The 24,560-nt window shown below is 38.5% G+C and overlaps 1 protein-coding gene and 1 long non-coding RNA gene across 2 annotated transcripts in view; both read right to left on the reverse strand.

The window, feature by feature from the left end:
* Positions 1-24,560, reverse strand: part of LOC113452183 (vomeronasal type-2 receptor 26-like) — a 193,539-nt gene that overhangs the window by 149,997 nt on the left and 18,982 nt on the right. The window lies entirely within an intron of this gene.
* Positions 7,416-20,035, reverse strand: LOC148126695 (uncharacterized). The gene is made up of 3 exons (XR_015742507.1): positions 19,838-20,035; positions 18,837-19,122; positions 7,416-7,687 (listed from the first exon to the last, which is right to left on the reverse strand). It is a non-coding gene; the product is annotated as an uncharacterized LOC148126695 (long non-coding RNA).

Consider the following 24,560-nt stretch of genomic DNA (forward strand, 5'->3'; position numbering starts at 1 on the left):
AAAATCTGAATGGAACGTAAGAGAGAGACCAGGGTAGTGATGGCTAACCAGCTCCATTCTTCTGTGCAGGGCAACAAAAGAAGACCCAGCCAATCAGCTGGGACTCAGAAGGCAGTTAATAGATGCGGGTGGGGCCAATAAGCAGTGGTATTTGCCGGTTCTCTGAACTACTCAAAATTTCCGCTACCGATTCTCCAGAACTGGTCAGAACCTGCTGAATACCACCCCTGCTGGGTCCTCATTTTACTGACCTCAGAAGGATGGAAGACTGAGTCAACATTGAGCCAGTCATAATCAAACTGCTGACAGCCAGCAAAATTAGCATGCAATACTGCATTCTAACCGCTATGTCACTAGGGCTCTTATTTACAGTAACTAAAACATGTTACACAGAGACTTAAGATCTGTGTATTTTTATTCCAGAGCATCATAAATGCAAAAATACTGATTTACAATAGAAGAGATTGTGGATGAATGAGACGAAAAATCCTAAAAGGAATAGAACTTTTAGAGCTGGGTCAGTGAACCGGAAAAGGTCAGTGTCCCCTTCATTGCTTATCTTAATGCAACAACTGAGAAGACATCCAGAGCATCAAAAGGCAAGACAAGAAACAATGTTTGGAAACTAACCAAGGAGGGAAGCAACCGAGAACTAAAGAGAAATTTCATAACAGTGAGAAGATCAATCAGTAGAATAGATTGCCTTCAGAAGTTGTGGGTGCTCCATCATTGAAGGCTTTGAAAAAGCCTGGACAATCATTTGTCTTCTGATTGAGCATGGATTGGATTAGAAGACTTCTGAGGTTCCTTCCAACTCTCTTATTCTATGTTGTATGTTCAGGGACACATTAATTGGGACTCCTGAAGAGAGAATGTTAGGCTGTATGGTGTCCCTCAAATGGATCAATGTAAAATTCTATAATGTCACTCATAATATCCTACATACAGCAGTTTATTTAAAAATGTATGCATTGCTTCAAAATTAAAAGTTTTGACACCAATATATGTATCATAGTCCCCACTCTTTTGAATTTTCTTTCTTTCTTTCTTTCTTTCTTTCTTTCTTTCTTTCTTTCTTTCTTTCTTTCTTTCTTTCTTTCTTTCTTTCTTTCTTTCTTCTTTCTTTCTTTCTTTCTTTCTTTCTTTCTTTCTTTCTTTCTTTCTTTCTTTCTTTCTGCATGCAATGAAATATAAATAATACATGTTTCTAATCATAATAAAATTATAATTAAAAGGATGAGGAGGAAGGGAGCAAGATGTGAAGTGGGAGAGAAGGGATAGATACTCTCTTAAGACATGAACCACTTCAGTGTGACACTCTTGATCCAGAAAAGGGAAAACCAGCACACAAGAAGAAGTTGTGCAACTGCAACAACTAAGGTACCCTGGAATTTAAATTTTACAAGAAATAACATTGCTCCCAAAGAAGAGTCAGAAGCAGTGAAAGAAAGTGAAAAGGGAAAGGTTTGGCTATTTCTCCCTTCTGTCTCCTTCCTTATATTGACAATTAAGAATAAGAAATTGGAAAAATTCACTTTGGCATCAATAGGCAATTAAGCTGAAAAAATATAACTAAATGCCAAAGGGACAATAAAGATTTCTGGATTAAAAACTTTTCTCTCTATAAGCAGGGAAGGAGAGAAAAGAATAATGGCAGTATCTGGAAGAGGGAGGAGACTGCCTGGACTTTAAAAAGAATCTAAAGTAAAATTTCAATAAGACTTCTAAAAGATACATTTTAACTGAAACTTTGCAACTAAATAGTAACCCCAGAAAGAGAAAGTGAAAGAAACAGCTTGCATATATTTGGATTATTTCATGATCTTTGGATTTTGGGTTATTATATTTGAATGACTAAAATCAATCGGGTGGAACTTAAAAAGTACAAAGGAGATGCACAAGAAGGGAAGGGTTCTTTTGGCTTCATTTTTCAATTTTTAGAAAAGGAGATTTGGAACTATGAGTAACAACAAGAAAAGACTGCAAAACAAGAAGACTGGGACAAAGAAGAAGCCATCTTTAATGAACAAGTAAATTTTTGTGGGGAAGAAAAAGGAAAGGGGGAAAAGAGGATGGAGAATTTAAGACTTAAAAAACAACCAAAGAAAAGAAAAATAATTCAAAAAATAAGTATAATACTGGAAATCAACAGAAAAGGGGAATACAGAAGAGGGAAATAGAGGTAGAGAGACAAAGGGATAAAAAGGGGAAAGAGAAGAAGAGAGGGAAGAAGGAAAGGAAAAGAAGTTACAAAGGTCCGGAACAAAATTTAAAGAAACAGGACCTATTTAGAGATAATGGGTGAAAATCTAATTGAAAGGGGGATTCTGTAAAGGTACATGAGATTGTGTTGTTATATTTGTAATAGAAATAACTTTAAAAAATTGGAAACAACATATGATTAGAACGAAGGATAGAATGGTTAGTGTAATTTAGTGAAATGTTTGTGAATAAAGTAAATGAAATAAAATAAATGAGAAAATTGAATTAGGAAGGAATGGGAACATTTTAATTAGTCAATGTTTTATAAGTGAAGAGTGGGGGAATTGACTATGGAAAGTTTATAATTGTTCCCATAGAAGTATGATATTTAATTGAAAAGTAACATGAAAAATGTTAAGACTTTAATGAATATTAATATTAATGATAAAATTGAATTGGAATGGAATGTTGTTTTAATTATATACATTTATATTTTTTTCTTTCTTTTTTGTTCAAGAATACTGTGTGTAGTTTAAGAATGTACCAAGCAGAATCCGAATGGAAGTTATGTATTATATTTAGTGTTAAAACTTTAGGAGAAAGATATAAAGGCGTCATACTCCAATCAGTAACTACAGGAGAAATTTTGTTTAATGAGAAAAGATAATAGATAATTGAAAAAGGACAGACAAAATAATATAAATATAATGATTTGAATTGAGTTGAAATAAATAAAATAAAATTGAGGAAATTAAAAGAGGGGAGAAGCCATGTAGAAGATGTAAAATAGTAATAAGATATGGAATAGAATATAAAAATGAGCCTGAACCTAAATTTGTGTCTGTATGAAAAAATGTAACCCGGGATTATGCTGCTTTCAAAAAAAGATGTTTTAATTGTATTTTTTTTCTTTTTGTGAAAACTCAAATAAAATTTACAAAAAAAAAAGAAGAAGTTGTGCAACTGCTTTTTGAACAGAAGTTGAGAGTTCAGGAGAGCACCAAAGTTGTGGATCATGTCTTTCAGGAGTAGTGCAACCCCATCTAGAACTTAATTTCCAGATCCTGAAGATCCATGCAGCTGAAGCCATTTAGTCTTGCCAGGGTTCAGCCAAAGCCTCTTGTCCCCCATCCCTGCAATTTTATTCTCTGAAGGATTAAATTGGCCAAGTGGTTGGCTCTTCATAGTAAACATAGGCTGAGAAGGTTCCTCTCCTTCTCTTTCTTTCCTGGATGCTCATAGGGACTCCCTACCTGCCATGGCTGCAGCCTTGGGGCCCCCAACTTCTCTTGGCTCTTCTTGCTTCTCCTTCTGGATCTGGAAGAATATGCTGCTTTCAAGGCATAGGCCAGAGTCCTTATAACGCTATACAAATGGAGGTGAAATGGGATCCATATGCTCCTCCTTTCCTCTCCAGGCTCTAGTGGTGCTTTCTGAGTGCATCTTTTCTGACCTTTGACAGAAGAAATATGCTTTGAATAGGAACATTGAAAAGACCGATCTGCAAATTTCCTTTCCACAAATAGATTGTGTTCAGAATCTTCTGGCCTTGCTTTTTCCTGAAAAGCAAAGCTCCAAATACTATGGACATAGTTGTAAAGATCCTCCCGTCCCATTACCAAATACTCGATGCTTTCCACGATCCAGACTTTCCCTTTAATTGGTCCTGGCACACCTTCAAATGTTAACTGCAAAGTATGGATTCTGTCCCAAACGTTAACCGTTTCTATGTAGTTCACAAAGACATTGACTTGTCTCCACTTAGAGATGGCATCCCGGAGGGGTGTTGTATGTCCAGTTGCTGAGAACTGTTGTGATATCACAACACAAATCCCATTCCTGACAAGCATAGGTGTAAAAGTCCTCATGAAACTCTCTCCCTCCTCTGTATCTGAAGTAAAGAGCCCAATCAAAGTCCATCTGAAATGGAGGAGCAGTTGGACAATTGCTGGATACGTGACCGCTTTTTTGGGTAGAATCCGGTGGAAAAAAGGGAATTGACTTTTATCATTTAGAGCTTCAGAAACAATTGCATCACTGATCTGAAAAAATAATTAAGAATGTTATGCTACATTTGGGGTCAAATCAAGTCCAAAATACTAGATTTTAAAAAATCCTATGGCTACTCATGTACACATTAGAATAGTATGCTGTTCATGGATTTTGGTCAAAAATTTCTAAAGGTGATTTTGGCAATATATAATAAGCAAGAAGCTAGAATATTGGTGAATGGGGAAACAACAAATAAATTCAAAATATAAAAAGGAACAAGGCAGGGATGTCCACTATCGCCACTTTTGTTTATTTTGATGCTAGAGGTTTTAATGAGAATAATTATAAAAGAAACAGAAATAAAAGAGCTAAAAATAAGAAAGGAAGAGTTCAAATTTCAAGCTTTCACCATCGATTTAGTTTTTATTTTAGACGAGCCACAAAATTCAGGACCAAAACTTATCGAAAATTTAGAAGAATTTGGAGAGTCGCAGGGCTAAAAATTAATGGGGAAAAAACAAAAATAATTACAAAAAAATATGACAAATAAACAAAAGGATATACAAACTGCGATAATGGACATCCAAATAGTAGATAAAGTAAAATATTTGGGGATTAGAAAGGGGTGGATTTGGCCTACCTGACTGGGAATTGTATTATAGGGCTGCAACTCTAACATGGGTTAAAGATTGGATAAATCACAAGAATAAAATAATATTAACGCTAGAGTGTTACAATTTACAGGCAGGATGGCACACCTTTTTATGGCAGGACAATCAAGCAGGCCATAGATACTTTCAAAGACACAAAATTAAGCAGATCTTGTTAGCTGCATGGAACAAAACTAAAAGACAAATCTATGTAGAAACACCAATATAGGTATCTAAATTAGAAGCTTTGATTTACCCACACTTACTTAGACAGGGGAAAATTATTACCTAGGAGGATATTTTAAATGATAGACAGGAATTACAATCGAGGCAAGACTTGAAGGACCAAGGAATAGACATAGAATGGTGGGCATACTTACAACTCCAATCGAGACATGGGAAAGATATAAAAGAGTGGGGAATTAGCAGGCACAAAACACAATTAGATGAAGTACTATTGGGAACTGATGAGAAATTGATAAACAAAATTTATAAAGTCTTATTGGAATGTAAATTAGAGGAAGAAAAAGTAAAAGAAATGATGGTAGCATGGATGAAGAATTTCGGGCATAGTATACATTTGGATGATTGGCAAATTTTATGGGAATGAAACAAAAAAATGACTTTGACCACACCATTTAAAGAAAATTTATATAAATTGTTTTATAGAAAAATTGGCAAAAAATGTATCCAAATCTTTCCCCTATATGTTGGAAGTTTAATAAGGAAAATGAAAGATATTATTATTTATGGTGGAATTGCAAAGAAGCCCAAAAGTTTTGGTATTCTGGATTTAAAACCAGAAATATTTTGTTGGATTCATTTAATTTTACACATACAACAGCTGCTGCTAGAATTGTGTTTGCACAAAAATGGAAAAACAAAAACATGAAAATGAATTAAAATATTAGAATGTGCAGAAATGAATAAATTAACAATTACAAATTTACAATCAAGGAGAAGGCTTAGAAGGCTTTTGGGGTTCTCTCATTTTCCATAGTTTTAATTTTAGACTACTAAATATATTTCCTGATTTTAAAAAAAGAAAAGGGTTCATGAAATCTGAAACCAGCTTTGAGGTAGCAGCTGGGGTCTTTTAAGATACTTTTAAGATGCTGCAATTTTATTTGTTCTAGTAGCGATATATTTTAAAGTAGAAGACTTCTGAGGTTCCTTCCAACTCTCTTATTCTATGTTGTATGTTCAGGGACACATTAATTGGGACTCCTGAAGAGAGAATGTTAGGCTGTATGGTGTCCCTCAAATGGATCAATGTAAAATTCTATAATGTCACTCATAATATCCTACATACAGCAGTTTATTTAAAAATGTATGCATTGCTTCAAAATTAAAAGTTTTGACACCAATATATGTATCATAGTCCCCACTCTTTTGAATTTTCTTTCTTTCTTTCTTTCTTTCTTTCTTTCTTTCTTTCTTTCTTTCTTTCTTTCTTTCTTTCTTTCTTTCTTTCTTTCTTTCTCTCTCTCTCTCTCTTTCTCTCTCTCTCTCTTTCTTTCTTTCTTTCTTTCTTTCTTTCTTTCTTTCTTTCTTTCTTTCTTTCTTTCTTTCTTTCTTTCTTTCTGCAATGAAACATAAATAATACATGTTTCTAATCACAATAAAAGTATAATTAAAAGGATGAGGAGGAAGGGAGCAAGATGTGAAGTGGGAGAGAAGGGATAGATACTCTCTTAAGACATGAACCACTTCCAGTGTGACACTCTTGATCCAGAAAAGGGGAAAACCAGCACACAAGAAGAAGTTGTGCAACTGCTCTTTGAACAGAAGTTGAGAGTTCAGGAGAACACCAAAGTTGTGGATCATGTCTTTCAGGAGTAGTGCAACCCCATCTAGAACTTAATTTCCAGATCCTGAACAACCATGCAGCTGAAGCCATTTAGTCTTGCCAGGGTTCAGCCTGTCCCCCATCCCTGCAATTTTATCCTCTGAAGGATTAAATTGGCCAAGTGGTTGGCCCTTTATAGTAAACATAGGCTGAGAAGGTTCCTCTCCTTCTCTTTCTTTCCTGGATCCTCATAGGGACTCCCTACCTGCCATGGCTGCAGCCTTGGGGCCCCCAACTTCTCTTGGCTCTTCTTGCTTCTCCTTCTGGATCTGGAAGAATATGCTGCTTTCAAGGCATAGGCCAGAGTCCTTATAACGCTGTACAAATGGAGGTGAAATGGGATCCATATGCTCCTGCTTTCCTCTCCAGGCTCTAGTGGTGCTTTCTGAGTGCATCTTTTCTGACCTTTGACAGAAGAAATATGCTTTGAATAGGAACATTGAAAAGACCGATCTGCAAATTTCCTTTCCACAAATAGATTGTGTTCAGAATCTTCTGGCCTTGCTTTTTCCTGAAAAGCAAAGCTCCAAATACTATGGACATAGTTGTAAAGATCCTCCCGTCCCATTACCAAATACTCGATGCTTTCCACGATCCAGACTTTTCTTTCAATTGGTCCTGGCACACCTTCAAATGTTAACTGCAAAGTATGGATTCTGTCCCAAACGTTAACCGTTTCTATGTAGTTCACAAAGACATTGACTTGTCTCCACTTAGAGATGGCATCCCGGAGGGGTGTTGTATGTCCAGTTGCTGAGAACTGTTGTGATATCACAACACAAATCCCATTCCTGACCAGCATAGGAGTAAAAGTCCTCATGAAACTCTCTCCCTCCTCTGTGTCTGAAGTAAAGAGCCCAATCAAAGTCCATCTGAAATGGAGGAGCAGTTGGACAATTGCTGGATACGTGACCGCTTTTTTGGGCAGAATCCGGTGGAAAAAAGGGAATTGACTTTTATCACTCAGAGCTTCTGAAACAATTGCATCACTGATCTGAAAAAGTAATTAAGAATGTTATGCTACATTTGGGGTCAAATCAAGTCCAAAATACTAGATTTTAATAAATCCTATTGCTACTCATGTACACATTAGAATAGTATGTTGTTCATGGATTTTGGTCAAAAATTTCTAAAGGTGATTTTGGCAATATATAATAAGCAAGAAGCTAGAATATTGGTGAATGGGGAAACAACAAATAAATTCAAAATATAAAAAGGAACAAGGCAGGGATGTCCACTATCGCCACTTTTGTTTATTTTGACGCTAGAGGTTTTAATGAGAATAATTATAAAAGAAACAGAAATAAAAGGGCTAAAAATAAGAAAGGAAGAGTTCAAATTTCAAGCTTTCACCATCGATTTAGTTTTTATTTTAGACGAGCCACAAAATTCAGGACCAAAACTTATAGAAAATTTAGAAGAATTTGGAAAAGTGGCAGGGCTAAAAATTAATAGGGAGAAAACAAAAATTAATTACAAAAAATATGACAAATAAACAAATGGATACACAAGCTGCGATAATGGACATCCAAATAGTAGATAAAGTAAAATATTTGGGGATTAGGATCTCGGCAAATGTACAATACTCAAAAATGATAACTGTAATCCATTAATTAAACGAATAGCAGAAGATTTGGAAAAATGGGACAAATTAAGATTATCTTTTATGGGTAGAATAGTGATCGTAAAAATGAACATATTACCTAAATTATTATTTCTTTTTCAGAATGCTCCCATAAAATTGGAAAAAATTTTTTGATGATCTGAATAAATTGACATTGAGATTCAAATGGCAAAAGAAAAAAATCAAGAATCAAATTAAATTTGTTGCAAAATGCCACAGAAAGGGGTGGATTTGGCCTACCTGACTGGGAATTGTATTATAGGGCTGCAACTCTAACATGGGTTAAAGATTGGATAAATCACAAGAATAAAATAATATTAACGCTAGAGTGTTACAATTTACAGGCAGGATGGCACACCTTTTTATGGCAGGACAACCAAGCAGGCCATAGATACTTTCAAAGACACAACATTAGGCAGATCTTGTTAGCTGCATGGAACAAAACTAAAAGACAAATCTATGTAGAAACACCAATATAGGTATCTAAATTAGAAGCTTTGATTTACCCACACTTACTTAGACAATGGAAAATTATTACCTAGGAGGACATTTTAAATGATAGACAGGAATTACAATCGAGGCAAGACTTGAAGGACCAAGGAATAGACATAGAATGGTGGGCGTACTTACAACTCCAATCGAGACATAGGAAAGATATAAAAGAGTGGGGAATTAGCAGGCGCAAACAATTAGATGAAGTACTATTGGGAACTGATGAGAAATTGATAAACAAAATTTATAAAGTCTTATTGGAATGTAAATTAGAGGAAGAAAAAGTAAAAGAAATGATGGTAGCATGGATGAAGAATTTTGGGCATAGTATACATTTGGATGATTGGCAAATTTTATGGGAATGAAACAAAAAAATGACTTTGACCACACCATTTAAAGGAAATTTATATAAATTGTTTTATAGATGGCATAGGCCACCATCAAAATTGGCAAAAAATGTATCCAAATCTTTCCCCTATATGTTGGAAGTATAATAAGGAAAATGAAAGATATTATTATTTATGGTGGAATTGCAAAGAAGCCCAAAAGTTTTGGTATTCTGGATTTAAAACCAGAAATATTTTGTTGGATTCATTTAATTTTACACATACAACAGCTGCTGCTAGAATTGTGTTTGCACAAAAATGGAAAAACAAAAACATGAAAATGAATTAAAATATTAGAATGTGCAGAAATGAATAAATTAACAATTACAAATTTACAATCAAGGAGAAGGCTTAGAATACCGCAATGGGCAGCAGCATCCCCTCAAGCGATCATCACAGCTTGGCCAGCTGCGCAAGGCCCGAGCTTTATGCCATGGCCGCAGGAAGCCCCAGAAAGTCCCTGACGAAGCTGGGGAAGTGTGGTGGGGGCCTCGGCAGCATGACGAAAGCCATTGCAGTGGCTTGGCTGGCTACGCGAGGCCTCGGGGTGGAGGCCATGGCCTCCGGAGGGCCCCAGAAGCCCAGGGTGGGACTGGGCAGTGAGAAGAAGTGCTGGGGGCTTTTGGAAACCCAGCAGCAGGGGTGGGCAGCTGCAAGCCTAGCAGCTGGCCCACAAGAGACCCGCGGCGGTTTGGGGTGTTACACCAGACTGTGGATTGAGGCCATGGCTGGCAGAGGCTGTCAGAAACTGGGGCAAGGCCGGGTGGCAGGAAGCAATGCCTGGGATTCAGCCCAGGGCCAGGGCGGAGTGCTGGGGTTTAGCGAATCAGTGCTTACTTGATCCTGTAGGCAGGTCCTGTAGGAGATCCATTGGGGAAGATTAGATCAGTCTCAAATCAGCTTAGACAGGCAGCCGCAGAGCAAACTAGCACGCGTAAGCGATAAGACCACGTGGCTATGTGTTTTTATAGGGTGGGTTTGGGATGGGCGGGCTGAGCATATGTGGGCAGGTCAAGTGAGTGGTGAAAGGGCGGGTGGGGCAAGCAAGTATGACCAGGAACTGGTTTGGGACGTGGCCAGCCAGATGTCGCTACCAGTTCCACAACCCATGCCAAATTCTTGCTACTGGGTTTCCAGAACCAGCGCGAACTGGCTGAATACCACCTCTGGTATATAGAATATAAATATGTACTATTTTTATATGATTTAGCAATGTAAGACAACTATGTGGGTTAGGATGATTGCACCATGTCCATTGTTTTTAATGTCCCTTTCTTTCTTTTTTGTGTTTGTTCAATAATTTTAGAAAAATAGTATGTTGTTCATTAATCAAACCATTTCAGGATACAATGTACAAAATACAGAACATTAACAAAACTGTAGATAAAAATAAAGAAAAAACAAGCTGAAAGGAAAAAATAATAAATTCAAATCCTATTTCTGTACCACATTAGCCTTAAAAGGAAACCAGGCTACCAAAGAACTCAGTGACTGGACACCATCAAAGCTGACACAGAAAAAGCATAGAATAGCTCTAAGAATTAGTGCAAGATCAGAAGATGTGGAGAAACCCATCCCATAGAATAATCAAGAGATGGACACAACTAAATGGATAACATTACCACCAACATCTTTGACCCACACATGCAGATTGCACCTGAACTGTTTTGTTCAAATAAATGCCTCTATTATGTATTGTTTCTTTTAATTCTGACCACGCGGGAAATGTGGGTTTTATTATAATGTAAGGATCAGAAAATAACTTTGGTTTATTGTACAGTCCAAGATATTTATGCTTTTTATAACTGAAGGATGAAAAAAAATGTTATTTCTTCTTTCTCTGGAGCTGTGCAAATATAAGCATAAGCAATACAGAGATTGGTTAAATCTCCTCTAATTAACCACTGAATCTTGTTTGAGTAAATACCATGCTAACATACTTTTGCACCAAAACTCTTGGCAAATTGGAAGGTCCATTTGTAGTGGCTCGTCAATTTCATTGTGTCAACTGTCCACTCATAAAATATTTCTATAGTCTTTTTAGAATTGCCAACAGAAAGGGAGGGGGGAGCAGTGCGGCAGCTTGCAAACCAAAAGTGCATTCCACAAATGTTTTCAAAGATAGTACTAGGTGACTGAAGTTTCTGCCATGCAAAATTCTAACTGGAGAGCATGTTTGATGACTCTTGGCTATGGATGTGTCCCCTTGGAGAATATGAATTATGATACACCCAGGGGGTGGGGGACAACCAGAGTCAAGGGTGACAATGAAATATGTGTCTCAGGGTCAGTATCATCCAGGCAGTGCTGGACATGTTAACTCCCAATAAATCCTTTTTTAAGTTTTGGAAGTTTGGCTTGAGACTCATGATTTAAATGGGGGTAACTGCCAGAATCCTGACATCAACCTTAATGGGGATGGCCATATATTTCTCTACTTTGAAATCCAGAATTCTTTCTGTAGCAATCTTGTTAGCTCATTCTCCAGTTGTGCAAAAGACATGGAGACCAATGACCCTGATACAGTTTGTCAGTTGAACAAACCAAGAGGTGTTTAACTAAAATTTTGTTTGTTCTGAAAGAGAATTTTGGGGTTCTCTCATTTTCCATAGCTTTAATTTTAGACTACTAAATATATTTCCTGATTTTAAAAAAAGAAAAGGGTTCATGAAATCTGAAACCAGCTTTGAGGTAGCAGCTGAGGTCTTTTAAGACACTTTTAAGATGCTGCGATTTTATTTGTTCTAGTAGCGATATATTTTAAGTACTAAATATCAGTTCTACATAAGATCATTTCAGTAACCTTCGGATTATAGACTGTAATACATTGGGATAAGAAAGCTGAAAAGTTTGGGTTTTCTTTTTAATTTTATGCAGTAAATTTTCATACTCTTGTTCGAAATCAGCTCCTTTGAAGAAGAGGGAGCTTAGACCCAGTCTCAGAGAAACTTATCCCTAGATAAGAAAAGATGTTAAAGTTGATAACTGAAACTTGGTGGGATGAAACCCATGATTAGAACATACTGGTAGAAGGATACAAACTATTCAAAATAAAAACACACCCCTTAAAAGAGAAGGTGGATGTCCTTTGCACTGTATGTAAAGGACCACTATATTGCTACAGAAATGCATGAAACCAAAGATGAAAATATCCTAGAATGCATATGGGACAATATAAAAGAAAAAATGAATGAATGGCTGTAGGTGTATATTATAGGCCACCCAATCAAGCAGAAAAAATAGATGTCCTTTTTGCCAACCAACTAACAAACATAGGCAGGAAACATGCAACAATGGTAATGGGAGACTTCAATTGTCCTGATATCAGTTGGAAAACTAATTCTGCACCAAGTGAAAAATCAAATAAGTTCTGAACCAACCTAGCTGACAACGTTGTCAACTTACAAACAGAGAAGAAATGATAGAGGGAGTTGAAACTGCAGGAACCTTGGGTGAGAGTAGCCATGTCATACTAGAATTCAACATAACACAATCAATAGAACATAATGACACCAGAGTCTTGGATTTTAAAAGAGCTGATTTTAATAAACTCAGAGAGAACTTGGGAAAGATTCCATGGATGAAAATCCTAAAAGGGAAAACAACTCAAGAATCTTGGGAAAGTCAGGACTTCCGGTCTGGGCTTTTTTGGTGATGGACCGAAATCCGCAATCATATGTGGTTTCAATCCCTGCTCGCTGCTGGAGCACCCCAAGCTGCTTGGATTTGGGTCTATAGCCACCCAGTTGAGGTGGTGAAGAGGAGGGAGACTGCCAGCAGGGCTGAGGAGAGCCACATCTCTCCTCCTTGGCTGGCCATTACTTCCTTTCCCGAAGGCGGTTGCAGCGGTGGTGAGAAATGGCCACCTCAAAGAAGAACCCAACAAGATTGTGCAGGAGGAAGATGAAAGAGAAATTGAGAAAGCAACTATACAAGGTACCCTGGGTTTTGAACTATAAAGAATAATACTGTTCCCAGATAAGATTTTTTAAGCAGCAAAAGAGAGAGGACAGGGAAAAGATTTGGTGGTGTTTTTTTCTCTCATATTGAAAGCTGTAATTGGCTTTAAAAGCTAAGAAGAAGACATCTAGCAAGAAATTGATGTAAATCCACTTTGACATAAATAGGCAATTTTAAGCTGAAAATAAAATGTCAAAGGGATAATAAAGATTTTTGGATATTTTAAAACCTTTAAAAGGAGGGAAGGAGAGGAAAAAAGAGAAAATGGTGGGATCTGGAAAAAATGGAGACCACCTGAAATTAAAAAGAATTAATAATGAAATTTTAACAAGACTCCTAAAAGATACATTAACTTTGCTACAAGATAACAGAACCTCTGGAAAGAGAAAGTGGAAAAAAAGAAGCAAGAAGAAACAGCCTTGGATTATTTGGATTACTTGGTATTCTTTGGAATTTTGGCTGTTGGATTTTAATGATTAAAATTAATCAGGTGATTGTTTAAAAGTCTTTAAAATGGCATCATTCCTTGAAGAGCTAAAATGGAACTTAAAAAGCAGAAAGTAGATGCACAAGAGGGAAGAGGATCTTTTGGCTTCATATTTCAATTTTTAGCAATGGAGATTTTGAACTATGAAAAACAACAAGAAATGCTTGCAGAACAAGAAGGGCGGGACAAAGAAGAAACTTTAATGATCAAGTAATTCTGTGTGGGGTTAAAAAGGAGAAGGGGGAAAGGGAGTGAAAAACTTAAGATCTGAAAAAACAACCAAAAAAAGAAAAGCTTGAAAAGAAATTACAACACTATGAAGAAGCAGAAGAGAGGATTACAGAAGGGAGAATTAGAATTAGAGAGAGAGAGAAAGGGGGTCAAAAAGGTAAGGGAGAAGAAGAGAGGGAAAATGGAAAGGAGAAGAAGTTATAAAGGACAGAAACAGGAAATAGAGAAGCAGGGACAAAGGAAAAGGATTCACAGAGATAATGGTTGAAAACTTAATTGAAAGAGGGGATTCTGCAAGGGTACATCAGATAGCATTGTTATTTAGAAATAGTAATGGGTATAGAAAATATGAAATATAGGTGATTAAATTGGTAGTATTATGGAATGCAACTAAATGAAATAAAGAGAATAAGAGAATGGAAGTGGGAAAGGATGGGAATACTTTAACTGTTATTAATGATTTATTAAAATATAATTGAAAAGAAATACGAATATCAGATGTTAAGATGAATTTGAATAGAATAACAACTCTAGTAATTATTTTACTTCCTTTCCTGTTTAGAATTTATTGATTTTTAATGGAATGTACCAAATAGAACTTGGTTGATAAATTATATGAAATGGAATGTTATAATTGTATTTTTTAGAACCTAGTGTGTATTTCTAAGGGAATGTACCAAGCAGAATTCGGTTGATAATAATTATATGTTATAAAATAGAGGTTAGAAATTGAATGTTATTCTGGTTAAGATATAAATTAAATCTAAAATGAGATTTGAATGGATAGTAATTTAAAGATATAAAGGTGTTACACTCCATTTAGTAATTACAGGGGAAATCTTGTTTTTTGAGAAAAGAAAATACGAAATTGTAAATAGGACAGACTATACTTTTGATGCTGAAAGATACTGAAATTTAGAAAAAGATGATGTAATCAAGTTCATGTATGTATAGAGAAGTGATAACCTGGAATCATGCTGTTCTCAAAAAGATATTTTGAATTGCATGTTTTGTGAAAAGCCAAATAATTCTTTTACAAAAAAAAAAAACAACAAATCTTCGGAAACTCTGAAAAGTATGATCACAGAAGCCCAGACCAGCACAATCTCACTGAGAAAGAAAAACAAGAAATCCAAGAAGAAAGCACCATGGCTGCACAAAGATCTCTCTGGCAAATTGAAAGAAAAAAAGGACAAGTACAAAAAAATGGAAAGAAGGACATACAACTAATGCAGAATATCAGCAGATAGCCAGAATCTGCAAAGACGAAGTCAGGATAGTAAAGGCTCAAAATGAACAAAGACTTGCAACAAAAGACAAAGATAATAAAAAAAAGTTTCTTCCAACATATAAATAACAAGAAAAAAAATCAAGGAAACAGTCAGTCCACTAACGAGAGATGACAGCAAGGAAGTAACAGGCAACAGAGAGAAAGCAGAACTGCTTAACTCATTCTTTGCATCCATCTTCACGCAAAAAGAAACTATAGCTCAACCCACCAAAAACATAACTGTAAAAGACACACCAGAAATAAAAGTTAAAATAAGCAAAAAAAAAAAAATAGTAAGAGAACAACTGTCTGATCTTGATGAACACAAATCACCAGGGCCTGACATCCCAAAGTTTTAAAAGAAGCTGGCAGGGGTCATCTCAGAACCACTGCACCATATCTTTCAAAAATCCTGGAGCACTGGGGAACTACCAGAGGACTGGAAAAGAGCTGATATGGTACCCATCTTCAAAAAAGAAAAAAAAAACCAGTCTCAGGAAACTATAGACCAATCAGTCTAACATCAATTCCAGATACTGGAAAATATAATAAAAAAACAGATCTACCCACATCTAGAAACAAGTAAAGTAATAACTAGAAGTCAGCACAGGTTTGTTAAGAACAGATGATGCCAAACCAAGCTTATTTCATTTTTCAACATAGTGACTAAATTAGTAGACCAGCAAAATACTGTGGACATAATATATTTAGATTTCAGCAAGGCATTCAACAAAGTAGACCACAACCTACTTCTTCGTAAGCTAGAAAAATGTGGAATAGATAGCACCACCATGAGATGGATTCACAACTGGCTGATGAACTGTACTCAATGAGTAGTCCTTAATGGGTCTAAGTCTACATGGAGGGAAGTAAGCAGTGGGGTGCCACAAGGTTCCGCCTTAGGCCCAGTACTCTTCAATATCTTCATTAACGACTTAGATGAGGGAGTAGAAGGGGAACTTACCAAATTTGCAGATGATACTAAGCTGGCAGGAATAGCTAACACCCAAGAAGATAGGCTCAAGATCCAAATGGATCTTGACAGACTAGAACACTGGACCATATCTAACAAAATGAAATTCAATGTAGAGAAAAGTAAAGTCCTACACTTAGGCAAGAAAAACCAAAAGTACACATATAGTCTGGGTGAAACCAGGCTCAATAGCAGTAACTGTGAGAGGGACCTGGGAATCTTAGTGGACCACCAGCTAAATATGAGCCAAAAGTGTGCAGCAACAGCCAAAAAAGCTAATGCAATCCTGTGTTATATTAACAGAGGGATACAATCAAGATCAAGGGAGGTACTAATACCACTCTATAAAGCCTTAGTAAGACCACACCTAGATTATTGCATCCAGTTTTGTTCACCACATTATAAAAAAGGTGTTGAGACTCTAGAGAGAAAAGCAATCAGGATGATTAAGGGACTGTAGAATAAAACATACAAAGAACTGTTACAGGAACTGGGCTTGGCTAGTCTAGTAAAGAGAAGGACCGGGGAGAGATGATAGCAGTCTTCCAATATTTGGGGGGCTGCCACAGAGAGGAAGGGGTCAAGCTATTTTCTAAAGCACCTGTAGGCCAGACAAGGAATAATGGACAGAAACTGAACAAGGAGAGATTTAACCTGGAAATAAGAAGAAACTTTTTGACAGTGAGAACAATCAACCCATGGAACAGAAGTTGCCCTCAGAAGTTGTGGAAGTGCCATCACTTGAGACTTTCAAGGAGAGATCGGATTGCCATTTGTCAGAAATGGTGTAGGGTCTCCCGCTTGGGCGGGGGTTAGACTAGATGACCTATAAGGTCCCTTCCAACTTTGATTTATCTGTTATCTGTTATGATGGAAGAATTTGAATCAGGTTATGTTTGCCATTGGTTTGCTTATTGTCAGAGTATATTCATGAACGGGAATAGAGCTTAGTAACAAGGTCAGCCAATGAGAACTGAATTGAGGGCTGAAACTTAAAGAGAGAATCTGGGAGTGGTTTATCTCTATTCTGTGCTCAGCTCTAAAGTGAAAGAGAAAACAAATTGCTTGCTTGTTTGCTAAAGATTGGAGCTCTGCTCTGAACCTGTAACATGTCTGCTTCAGTTTGAGTTTGCTCCATGTTGGAGAAATCTACAACTGGTAATGTAAAATTTACTTCATGTATTTATAAAGAAGTTAAATGAAGCCTCAGCCATCTGTGTTTACTTTTTGGGTGCTGAATTTTTGCTCCAAAACTCTGAATACTCATCAACACCTAAAAGAAAGGTTTAAACTGGATAAAAAGCACTATGGATTTGACTTTGTTAAAAATGAATTGGAAAAGTTACTATATGGAAATGATGGACACATTATTGCTAAGATCTATAAAATGTTATTGAAATTGAATTTGGAAAATGAACATGTAAAACTCAATAAAAATGTTAACATGAAGAAAAGATGTTAATTCACTCCATTGGCTCATGATCAAACACCTCTCTATGACTATGATGTCATTTCCAAAGACAATCCATTTGAGATGTATTTATTAATAATCTCAGAATTAATGGAGAAGAATAGTTACAGCTCAGTGTTGAAGTGCAAGTTACTTGGTACTTTCTGAGCTTAGTTATTTTCTTGCAGACATTTCATTACCCAATTAGGTAACTTCATTAGTGCTAGTAGGAAGTGGGGTTTCCTCACATATTATGTTTATTCTGGGTGCTTGCTCAGTGTGGGTGGAAGTGGTTCCTTCATTGGACATCATTTAGACAAGTGTCAACTAAAACTATTCCTTTGGTCTTTTTAGTTGCCAGCAGAAAGGGAGTGGGGGAAAGCAGTGCATTCCTCAAATGACTCAGATAATTGCTTTGGCAGCCCAAAGCTGTCAGCACGCAAAAATATTACTGGAGAGCATGATTGATGACTCTTGGCTATGGATGTGTCCCATTGGAGAATATACATCCAGGGGATGGGGGAAGACCAGGGTCAAGGGTGAAATGAATAATGTATTTTAGTGTTGGTTGCACCCAGCTAATGCCAACATGGCCACTTCTAATATATCTTTTTTTTTTACTCTGAGAAATGCAACTAAAGACTTATGATTTGAATGGGGCTGGATTTGTTGGAGCCCTGACAGCAGCACACTGTAGCAACTGAACTTCACGAAAAGGAAACAGATCATCTATACATTTTCCAACAAAATATATATCCACACAATTTTATTAAAAGTGCCTAACCACCAACCTAATATAGCACAACTAACATAAGCTGTGAAAAAGATAAGACTGCCATACATCAAACACATCTCAGAAACCACGAACAAACTATTACGACCACATGGTATCATTGTAGCACACAAATCATGTAAACCCTCCAAAATGAAGTGAACCAAAGATCCAGCAGCCTCAGAATGGGAAAAAAAAAACCAGGAATTCTGTAAAGCATAGAGTGTAAGGACTGCAATAGACACTACATAGGACAAATAGGCAGAAGACAGGTAAAGCACTTCCATGAACACCAACTAGCAATCAGAATACACTTCACAGAGCCCCTCTTTATCTTCACAAGTGTGCAGCAGAAGCCCACAAAGCAATGGGGATGGTGTCATAAGACAATATGCCCATAGCCATGACAGTTGGAAAGCAATTCTTAAATTCCATTGATAAAATATGATTGGTTCTATCGCTCACTTTACCACATAGAGAAAAAAAACACACACACACCTGTGGGACTTTGTAGGTCCCGACTAATGTTGCCATCTGAATGGATATTTCCCTCTTAGCTCCATCAACAAGAGCCAAAAGGTTTTCCTTTCTTCCACAGCTGTAGTTGGGAACATTGGGTTGTCCAGTAGAGAGCATGTCCAGCAAAGCATCTGAAGTGCCAAGGGTGTTGGCATAGTTGTCATGGATGTTGTAGCCAAGGGTGAGATTGTACAGAAACTGGGGGTAGTTGTTGACCATTTGAATGGCAAAAATCAGAATTAGCTGTTTAAAATAATTTGTCGTACTGTAAAAAAAATGTTCATGTTATTAGCATCATCATCAACAGAAACAACACAATTATTTTGTTCAGTTTAATCCTCTTTGTCTCCACAAGTCTACTGTGTCTTATGCCATTATAGATGGAAAGCCAAAGATAAATAATAGGTACCCATCAGCAGGTACTTTTTATGGGCATTGAGAAGATGGGATGGAGATTGTCCTCCACCATAGTTAAGAATTACAAATACACTATTATTTCTACCAGTTGTAATATTCATCTGCCTATTAACCTGTATTCAAAATCATTCAATCATTGAAGTAAAACTACCATAAAATGAATCACAGAAATGCAACTGCAAAAAGAACTCATCCTTTTAAGGATCAGGCATTGAATATTGTGTCAATTAATGATTATATAAATATGAAAATGAGACAGGCTAAAGAATCTGCAAGCCCTTCAGTCCCTACGTTAAACCAAACTTAGTATTCAAGCGATGAAGTAAGTATTGAATGGGAATAGATAAACAATCAGAACTTGTTTCAAGTTTTATTTGCCTCATGTTTGGATTTGAATCTCTTCCACAATAGAAGACAAAAAAGGAAAGCCATGGATGTCAGAATGATTCTAGAAATCAGACAGGTCCTGCAATATCAGTAAAGAGTAAGTGAAAGCAAAAGAAAAGAAGAGTGCTAGAACTGCAAATGGAGGGAATGAAACTCCATCTCATTGAAAAACTTACGAGCGGGACTGACTAGAAGGAGCCATGTTGAAAGGCAAGGTTTTCAGTGATGATGTTGTTTCAGTGGTGACTATGCCAATGAAATGGTCTCCTGGCTTGTAATAGTTCCATGGTTTTTCCTCATCCCGATTCTCAAAATTCAGTGGGCATTTCATTCTAAGGTTCACGGAAATTGCCTGAGACACCACCAGCATCAGAAGCAGAAGATCCATAATTTACAGGGCTGAATCAATCTCCTTCCTGTTTCTAAACATGAACAACAAGAAAAGTGAGAAGAATTCAAAGCACCTTCACTTTCCTGATTCAGACAGAAACAAACCAATCTTCACATGGAAAAAAGAGAAAGGTACATTCAAGAGCACCATCTCTAACCCTTAACCTGTGTCATACAGCATGATCTGTGGCATTTTTCCTTTTCTGATGCAAGATCCCTTTCATCTTTCTTCAGTCTGATGTTTGTATCAAAGGCAAGATGTAGCAGAAGAGGTCTCAAACACCATAATTATGAAAATTACAGTGAGAAGAAACTTCTCCTCTTGGGATTCTGAATGCCTTCCAGGGCCCCACATTGTAAAGGACAGCTGCAGAATTTTAATATCTTAGTAAAAATTCACAGATCCACCCCTGGAAGCAATGTTCTCTAATGGTTGTGGTCTTTTCTGTCAGGATATGCCCAGAAAGTTATGCTGGAGGAAGATAGATCAATATCCAGATAATGACTTCTGCTGTCCTTCAGTGTGGGATCTTGTGTCCAGAGAACACTGGAGATGTCAGCTAGAGCTATGAACTTTCGTGACATTCTAGGTTGATGGCACTTAACTCTACCACTGTGTTCTAATGTCTATTAAGTAATCAGTACCAGGGGTGGGATTCAAATTTTTTAACAACTGGTTCTGTGGGCATGGCTTAGGTGGTGGGCATGGCTTGGTGGTCATGTGACTGGGTGGACATGGCTTGGTGGTCATAGTATTGGCTGGGTGTGGCCAACTCAATATCATGCATCTCCTTGCCTGGCCTCTCATGACTGTGCGGATACTGCAACAGTTGTAAGTGTGAAAATTGTTTTAAGTCACTTTTTTCAGTGCCATTGTAACTTTGAATGGTCACTCCACACAAGCAAAGTACTAGCAAAGGAGGGGAAAAAAACTCTAGAGATGTTCCTGAGACAGAAAGTCTAGTCCTACCAAGAATGCAATAAGGGTTAATGGAGAGGGAGTTTCTGTAAGCAACACCAAAATGTTTCCTTCCTGCCTTCCTTACAGGATTAGACCAGTAATTTCTTCTAACAACCGGTTCTCCAAACTGTTTAGAATGTTAACAACCAGTTCTAGCGAATAGGTGTGAACTGGTAGAATCCCACTCCTGAGCCCTTGAACCCTGTCTAATGTTAAGAGTTGGAACTGTTGGTTTTGTTTTCTATTTGATCTCCATATATGAATCCTTAGGTGGAAAGATAATTTTAAAATTGTTTGTTTGTCAGTGTTCCAGCAAACCTCCACTCCACACAATAATTCTGAGACAGACATCTTCTCAAAAGTTCCTTTTATTTTGGATAGTAAGTGGCACAACTGGGGAATCCCGAATCTGAAAGTTCTGGGCTTCCTTGAAAAAAAGTAAAAACAACAAAATCCATCCCTGGCACCCATCATCACATCACATGGCCCAATCACCATCCGTCCTGCTTAAGACTTCCCCTCACTTATGTGTAAAACAACATGACCTTAAATAAGAAAAAGAATGTTATTATGTCTAACTATATACACTCCAAGAAATCCCCCCCCCCCACTTTCCCAGGCTCAAAATGTGGTAGCACGGGAGCATCTGGTCTCAATATGGCTTCCCAAATCTGACATTATGGTTGAAATCAAATTTTTATTTCCATTCTTTTCTAGAAATAATGATTTTTGGATGGGAGCTGATTAAGAGCAAGTGAATGTAGACTGTGGAATAAACCATATGGTTAATGGGGAAACACTTTAGAATAGATAGAATATTTAATATTTTGTGCTTGATGCTGTCTCCTTTCTCCTTCCATATTTGTTTAAGAAACTGAAATTATTTATAATTTGAAGTATCTTAGTTTATTAAATAGTGTATGCCCCTGTCAGAGTCTGAATCTGAGGAGAAAGCTGAACAGTGACAGGGAGTGGGATTGTGGCCCTGTTGGCTGTGGAGGAAACTGGGGAAGGGCAAAGTCCAGCTGGGCAGAACAGGGGGGAGGTAGAACAAGGGAGAAGGAGTTCAGAGGAAGACCCAGGCCCACCCCTTCTTCATCATGCAGGGAAGAACAGAGAAGAGAGCAATGTGGGTTGTGTGGCTTATGGGGGAGGAAAGGGCCCTGATACCCTTCATTAGCTGCAGCTGGGAACACAGTGTATAAAAAAGGCAAGCTGTGTGCAGCAGGCTGTTGGGAGCAAATGTGACTATTTTGTACTGATGTGGTTTATCTGTGATTTTGGCGTCTTCCCAACTGTGTGAGTTTTGCCATGCTTTCAAGTCTGAAATTCTTGTTTTTGCCCTGCCAAACTAATTACTTCAGTTTGGCTTGTTTGTACTTTAAGTTACAGTTTGTGTTGCTCATGTTTTGGACTGAATTTTCTGCAGTCAAAGGCTGTTCCTGGGAGAATTTTTCTCCAGCCAGAAGGTAACCTGGACATTGGGGGCAAAGTTGGAGATAATAAAGGGACTCTTATTGATTATTTGACTGTGTTGCCTTTGTGCCATGCCCCGGGTCATCTCATAGTGGGCTGTCAGGTCTGTGGGAATGATTGTGGCAGTGCTCATGCATAGTGGATAGTGCAACTTGATTTTTGCCATACCTTCCAGAAACTGATTTTGGGGAAATTTGTAATCCAGCTTCTTTTTCTGTGGACATGGTTGGTGAAGAGGGGCCCTTTTGTCCTATCCATGTTTGATATTTTTTGAGAATCCTCCCCCCAAATATTGCCAAGTAAATGTGGTTGGGAGTTCCTGTGTTCCTGATGTCACTGAGTCAGTTTTTCTCTTCAGATTACATTTCGTATCTGGAGATGGAGGACATTGATATTTACACCTTGGCGTACAAGAGTTAACTGGGGGTTTGAATGAAAGACGGAAGCTGTCATGCCTGTTGTAGTTGAGCAATGAGAGGCTAGACCAGGGCATGGATGCAACAAGACTTTATTGAAGCAATAAAGGACTGAACGTGTTAGCCCTGCCTGGAGCAGGCTCACAGCGATCAGCGGCTGGCCGGACCCTGCAGCTGGCTTTTATAGCCGGCCGTCGAGGGAGGCCAGCCAATGAGGGGCAGCAAACGCCCCCGCAGCATGAACGGACCTGGGTGGGGACTTTGGCAAGTTCCAGGGACATAACACCCCTTCCCCACAGATGCGAACAGGCATAGTCATTTAAATAAGCGGGCGGTCTGTGCTGGCGCCCCGAGCATCGTAACTCCAGTGAGTTACCAAGTGTCTCAGACTTCAAGGAACCCGGTAGGGTTGGTGATGGGGTGCAGCCTCGCTCTGAGGTTTGCACAGGAACCGGTGCAGTGCTGCTGGTCGGTGATGTCGTGGCCCCGTCTGCTGGTTCAGGTGGCGGACCCATCGGGCAGTCCCGGTCTACTGCCTGCTCCCTTGGTCCGGGTGGTGGTGGTGAAGAGATTCTGGCATGGTCTTCAATGAGAGTTTGGTGTGGCACCTGGGGGTCGACCTGAGCCCACGGTCCGGCACTAGCGAAGGTACCCTGTCGCTTCCTTAGCTGGTCCAGGTGTCTTCTCCAGATGCGGCCGTCTTCCAGCTGGACTTGGTACGACCTGGGGCCGGTGATGGCTACTATCACTCCTGGAATCCACAGTGGGTCTCCGGCATAGTTCCTTGCAAAAACATGTTCCTGCAAGACAAAATCTCTGACCCCCGTCATTGAAGCGAGAGGGGTGTCAGGGCAATAGTGAGGGTGGAGCCTATCTAACACAGTTCTTAGGCGTCTACCCATCAGAAGTTCAGCAGGGGATTTGTTGGTGACCATGCAAGGGGTTGAGTGTTGGCTTAGCAAGAAGCGGGAGAGTCTGTGATGCCAATCTTCTTTGCTGAATCTGGCTAACGCTTCTTTTGTGGATCTGACAGCTCTCTCCGCCAGTCCGTTGCTGGCAGGATGGAAGGGGGCCGTGAAGATGTGTCAGATGCCAAGATTTGTGGCAAAACGGCTAAATTCTGTTGAGGCAAACTGGGGGCCATTATCCGAAACTATGGTATCTGGTAGCCCATGTGTTACGAATAGATGGGTCAGAGCCTTGGTAACTGCTTGCGTGGTGGTCGTGGATAGTTGGGCCACATCGATCCATTTAGAGTATGAATCTACGACCACCAAGAAGGTTTTGCCGTGTATTGGACCCGCTAAGTCAATGTGTAGCCTTGACCAAGGCGCGTTGGCGCTCTCCCACTTTGTGGGGGTGGTGACTGGAGGGATGGTCTGGATTCCTGACAGGGTTGGCATGAGCTTACCCACTTGACAATGTCGTCGTCCAAGCCAGGCCACCAGGCGTAGCTCCGAGCCAACGCCTTCATCCGGACGATGCCGGGTGGCCTCGTGTAGTGCCTCTAAGACTGGTGTGCGAAGAGAGGCCGGAATGACAACCGGTGCCCCACAACAGGCAGCCCTGTATGCTAGACAGTTCCTGTTGACGGGTCTTAAAAGGTGTGAATTCGGCTGCGAGGTTAGAGCCCGGCCACCCCTCCTCACCCAGTCC

This window comes from Pseudonaja textilis, chromosome 2 (genome assembly GCF_049901715.1).
Source record: "Pseudonaja textilis isolate UNSWEBS1 chromosome 2, rPseTex1.2, whole genome shotgun sequence".
Classification (NCBI taxonomy): domain Eukaryota; kingdom Metazoa; phylum Chordata; class Lepidosauria; order Squamata; family Elapidae; genus Pseudonaja; species Pseudonaja textilis.